The 6,184-nt window shown below is 44.6% G+C and overlaps 1 pseudogene; it reads left to right on the forward strand.

Annotated features, from left to right (window-relative positions):
* The window catches only part of LOC119357345, a 7,248-nt pseudogene extending 2,816 nt beyond the window's left edge, over positions 1-4,432 (forward strand).
* Positions 4,433-6,184: the final 1,752 nt, after the last annotated feature.

Here is a 6,184-nt window from a genome sequence, read left to right on the forward strand (position 1 = left end):
AAATGTGCTCTCTACCTAAATTTACATGACATGACATGCTATTTCGACAAGAGTTTTGCCCAACCTGATATCAGTGCTGAGCGCCCTTGTGATTTGTTTCTAGTCCAGCTCAAGTATCTTTGTCAATAGTTGCAAGACATTCTGTAACTAATTTCATTGGAACTAACATAACTTGAGAAAATAATTACTGCTACAATATCTGGTTTCTAGTCCAGGTCAAGTATCTTTGTCAATAGTATACTTTGACTGCAAAAATTACTCCCATAATGCTAAATGCGCCACTGTTTGCTCGCAGGGCAATAACAGATGTACAGACTTCAGTCAGCATGAGCTTATCTGCTGCCATTGGGGTCATCAGTGGCTTCAATGAGTGTGTCACTTTGTGGCAGTGGGCCAAATCTGCCATTTCATCTTTTCACTCCATATGGACGGGCTTACAGGAGCAAGATCTTCAGGGTCGTGTATTGGAGTTGGAGAGTGGCCTGCAACGTCTCAGGGATACTCTTCCTGCTATGCACAACCTCATTAATAAAGCAGAGTGGAGAAGCCATGAACACGATGTGGCCAAGCTCCTTCCGGATCTCAAGGATGCAGTGTCTGATGCCGAGGACCTTCTTGATGAGTTCACATGGCACGAGAAGAAGGTACAAGTGGAGGGCGATGCAAGACAATCTCCTTTCACGGAATTCTTTGATACCGTCGTCCAAGGCAGCTTCAACAAACTGAATGATGTCCACTTGAGGTTGAATAATTTTTCAAGTCAGCTGAACAATATGGGACTTCGTGGAGTTACACAACGCTTTGACAAAGTAGTCAGGCCGGAGACCACCTCTTTGCCAAATGAAACAAAAATATTTGGTCGTGATGAGAAATTAGAGCAGGTATTGGGATTGCTCAATGTACCTGCAAATTTAAAACGCAAGAGAGCAACTAGTTCAATCAATGCATCGGCGTGCACATCAGCAACCAACCATGTTAGTAGTGAATCAAGAATATTGAGTCTTCCTGTTTTGCCAATAGCTGGAATTGGTGGTGTTGGAAAGACCACTTTGGCCCAACATATCTGCAACCATCAACAAGTGAGGTCCCACTTTAACTTTATAATTTGGATTTGTGTCTCAGATGACTTTGATGTGAAGCGGCTAACCAAAGAGGTCATACAATCCTGTAATGGAATGGAGGGAAAAAGTGATAATTTGGATTCTCTTCAGCATGCTCTGTCTAACCATGTGAAAAATAAAAGGCTATTGATAGTTCTTGATGACATGTGGGATGATGCCTTGAAGGAAAATGGGCAATGTTGGAAGAAGTTTTGTGCACCTTTTAGTAGTGTCCAAGATGGAAGTGTGATGTTGGTCACAACTAGATGTCCAAAGGTTACCGAGGGGGTGCGCACAATGGAGCCCATCATATTAGAAGGTCTAAAGGATGAAGTCTTCTGGAATTTCTTCAAGTCGTGCGTGTTTGGATCTGAGAGTTCTGACAATTCCTGAGTTAGAGCGCATTGGTAGAGAAATATTTCCTAAATTGAAGGGCTCTCCTTTGGCTGCCAAAACATTGGGACGCATGTTAAGCATGGACCTTCGAGCATCACATTGGAATTTTATACTTGAGAGTGAATTGTGGGAGTTGAAACAAGAGGAGACTGACATTTTGCCTGCCCTTCGGCTGAGCTACATGTACTTACCATTTTATTTGAAGCAATGCTTCGCATTTTGTGCTGTGTACCCCAAAGATTACAGATTTGAGAAGGCACGCTTAGCTGAAATTTGGGCAGCAGAAGGCTTTGTGGAACCTCAAGGTCGTGTCCCAGTTCAAGATATTGGCTGTCAGTATTTTGAGGACCTTGTAGCACGGTCCTTCTTTCAAAAAGTTGATGGTCAATACGTAATTCATGACTTGATGCATGACATGGCACAAAAAGTTGCAGAGCATGACTGCTTCATCTTAAGATATGAGAGTGACTTTGATAAAATTCCCCAGAATGTTCGTCATCTGTACGTATCCGATTTCAGCTACATTGATGATTCCTACTTGTTGAAACTATGCAAGTTCACGAAGCTGCGTACACTAATTTGCGGGAGGTATTCAGGGAGAATGACAGGCTTTATAATGGGCCACTTCTGTACTAAACTTTTGTGTATGCGTGTGGTTTCTTGCACCTCCGTAGATGAGTTACCAGATAGTATTGGCAACTGGAAGCATCTTCGGTACCTTGAAATCTCTGAAGATTGTCCTCTGAAGAGTGTTCCTTCGGCTTTCTGTCGGCTTTATAATCTGCAAACTTTATATGCCAATGATTGCAAGCTAGAAAGCCTGCCCAGTGACTTTGGTAAGCTGATCGCTTTACAGAAATTTGAATCACCTGGATTAAAATATTATGCTGGGTGCACGCGTCTTGATCCAGACGATGGGCAGGGACAAGGAATTAGGTTAATAAAGAATCTGAAGCAGTTTCGTGGACAATTGGAGATAGCTCATGTTGGCATGCTAAGCAAGGATGACGCAGCAGAAGCTGAACTGAAGAATAAGAAATATATTGACAAGTTGACACTAAATGTGCGGGATGCTGTAGGTCTCTCTGGGGTTTATGTGCATGACAAAGAGATGGAAGTGCTTGAAGTTCTGCAACCTCCTACCAATCTCAAGTTTCTGATCCTACTGAATTATGCTGGTGTCTCGCTCCCAAGCTGGTTTCAGCCACAAAACTTGCCAGGCTTAAAATCACTTACTTTTTTAGGTTGTGTTGGAATCAAGAGCATATTATCTCCCATCATCTCACAGAGCATAAACTTAAATGAGATGCCTGCAGTTGGTATTTTCCTGTCGCTCACAGACCTAACCATTCAAGACTGCGAAAATTTATCAAGCATCCAACATTTTCTGCATCCGGATTATGTACCAGCCATCAAGAAAATAAGAATTGTAAACTGCATCTTAGCATCAATACCAACTGAAGTGTTTGGGGATTTGCATTTCCTTGAAGAACTGCACCTGGACCATTGTCGAAGTGTCTGCTCCCAAAGATTGGTATCGTCGTCCCTTAAGAAGCTCAGTCTATGTGGTTCTGATCTGTTTTCCAGTATTGACTGCTGCTCCCTCACCTACTTTTATTTATCATGCGAGTCTGTCACGTCCATCCAACTACAGACGTGGAGTCTTCCAGCTCTAAGGGGGTTGTGCATTCGGTGCAAATCTCTTATCTCTATTGGAGGCTCCCCAAATCTTTCCATTTCTGCGAGCACCAGAAGCATTAGAGCATTTTCGACCCTTGATGTCCTATCAATTAGCAGCTGTCAGAACTTGTCAACCCTTGATGACTTCCTAACACAAGAATACGTACCTGCTATTGAGAAAATTCATGTTGAATATTGTCCTGGGTTATTGTCCCTGCCAGGTGAAAGGTTTGGGAATTTTACTTATCTGAAAGATCTGGTGGTTATTGAGTGCCCAAGTCTCAACTGGCAACTGGGATTGGTTTTGCCACCATCTCTCCAAACGCTCATCTTACAGCGATGTGGGGATATATCTCGGTATGTTCCCAGCTGCCTACAAAACCTGACGTCCCTTGTCTCACTGAGGATCCTTCAATGCAAGGGTATAATATCCATTCCAGGCGATATTTGGTGCAATAATCTTGCATCACTTGATGAATTGGTGATTGAGGATTGTCCAGACCTAGTTTCAATTGGTGGAGCAGAGGCAGTTGCAAAAATAAAGAAGGTGAGGATATACCAGTGTCCGAACTTAGCGGGGGGTGAAGCAGTTCAATAGAAGCGGGCTAAGGTAATTGTGATGACACTTGTTTCCCATTCAGCTTTTACTTCTCTTTTGTTTGAAATTCCCCAAATACTGGAAATAGCTCGTGCATTATTCAGTAGCAATCCGACTTAAATCATCATCAGTAAAGTACGCTGGACTTGTTGATGACACCTACATGTATTGTATGTCTTTTTTGTATATGTTGTTTCTGCTTGTTAGTTCCAATGTTTAGTATGTATAGAGTCTTGACCTGTTATTATTTCCAGAGAGAAAACAGTGATGCTTATTACTGGTGACATTTTGAAAAAATTGCTAACCGTGTTGTGCATGTTAACCTGAAACACTTCTCCCCCTCTCTACCAAATTTGCTATACTGACAATGTTTTGTTCGCAGGATTCCATAGCTGCCTTATTTGGAGGTTGGAAGACCGGAGGATGAGATTTACTTGTCGGTGACAATGATAGACAAAAATGTGGTGTTTACTGCATGCCTTCGTCTTGCTGTCTCTATCAATCTCTGTATGGCTGCTCCCCCCTTCTTTTTACAGTTTTATTCCATCTACTATTTCCAACATTTGTGCTGATAGGTATCAGTTCCCAGTTCGCACAATAATAATTGTTGTAACTTATGAAACGACAAAGCCGCTGTGTGGCTCTAAGATTTGTTGTATATGCATGAATTTGTGAGTTTTGGTGCATCTTTACTGGTTTGAACAATGAAGAGGCAGGTCTGGTTTCAGGTTTCAGAAGCAAAATACTAGTTAGTTTGCTGAAGGAGGCTGCAGGGGCCAGATTTTGATGCCTCTGGCGGATTAGTATTTCGGATTGACACAAAGTTAACTAGATGCTCTTTTTTTGTTCTGATGATGACTGGCAGAAAGCTGCACTTTCAGATGTAAGGTTTGTACATTTGACAGTAAATTAGTATTAGTATTAGCGCTCACAAATGCAGTATTTGTGCTGCTGCTGATGTTGGTGCTGGTGCTGGTGAGGGTTTTTCAAAATGAAGCCAGCTTACTGCACATTTGTTTCAAGATAGTTTTGGGGGGTTCAGAAGTAAGGAAACGAATTTGGTTTGCAGGCTTCATTTTCATTCAGATTGTTCTTTTGTGTTAGTTTTGCCTTGGTGGCATTGTTAAGCAAACTCTGGGATTATGTGCCTCTTGCTGATCATGCTGATTTGAGGTGGCATTACCAGCCAAATTGGTGGCATCCGGTTTTGCCTTGTCAAGCAAGCATTTGATGAGTATTGAAAGGAATCAAACTGTCGTTTTCTCCCATTTCTGTGGTTATTGGAGTAGCGTCGTCTGCTTTCTCTTACCAGCAGAGCATGACTCTTACTGCACTTTGCTGAAGAGAACATTTGGAAACAACATAAAATTTAAGGTATGCAACAGGGAACAGTCAGCATCATGAATTAGGATTTCCACTAGCTAGTTTGCTGAAGCAGGTTGCAGGGGGCAGATTTCTACATGTTGGTGCTGGTACTTTGGGTGCTCTGAGAGCCTGAAGCCGGCATACTGCACTTTTTTAAATACAGTGTTTGGGGTTCAGGAGTACCAACTTTTTTTGTGATTGTTTCAAACTGCAACCATTGTTTGCTTCGCCGGCCGCCTCGCCGGACATTCCGGCGTTGCCGTCTCACCCTGTCACACGGGCTCGAGCTGGTATTCACCGTCCGACTTTGCGGTACTCGAGCGACGAGTACCTCCTCGCCGCCTCCACCGCGGAGCCGTCCCCTCTTCCTGCGTTCGCTCGCGCAGCCCTTCGTAATCCTTGCTAGCTTGCCGCGATGCAGGAAGAGCTCGACGCTCTCCAGCGGAACCGCACCTGGACACTGGTTCCCCGGCATCCTTGCGCCAATGTCATCACCGGCAAGTGGGTCTTTCGCAACAAGACCCGCTCGGATGGTACACTTGAGCGCTACAAGGCTCGCTGGGTGGTTCGTGGTTTTCGATAGCGCGCTGGAGTTGACTTCACTGAGACGTTTGCCCCGGTTGTTAAACCGGGCACGATCCGCACCGTCCTCCAGCTTGCGGTGTCTCGAGGCTGGCCCGTTCATCAGATGGATGTCTCCAACGCCTTCCTCAACGGTCATCTTGAGGAGCAGGTGTATTGTGAGCAGCCCACCGGTTTCGTCGACGCGTCTCTTCCTGGCCACGTGTGTTTGCTGTCCCGGTCTCTCTACGGGCTCAAGCAAGCACCCCGCGCCTGGTACCAGCGGATCGCCGGGTTTCTTCAGACACTGGGCTTCAGTGTCACTCGCTCGGATGCCTCACCGTTTGTTTGTCTCCAGGGCGACACGACTGCATATTTACTCCTCTACGTCGATGACATTATCCTGACGGCCTCCTCCGCAGCCCTTCTTCAGCAGATTACTCTCCGGCTGCGTGACGAGTTTGCCATCAAGGACTTGGGTGCT

Source organism: Triticum dicoccoides, chromosome 2A (assembly GCF_002162155.2).
Source record: "Triticum dicoccoides isolate Atlit2015 ecotype Zavitan chromosome 2A, WEW_v2.0, whole genome shotgun sequence".
Lineage (NCBI taxonomy): Eukaryota > Viridiplantae > Streptophyta > Magnoliopsida > Poales > Poaceae > Triticum > Triticum dicoccoides.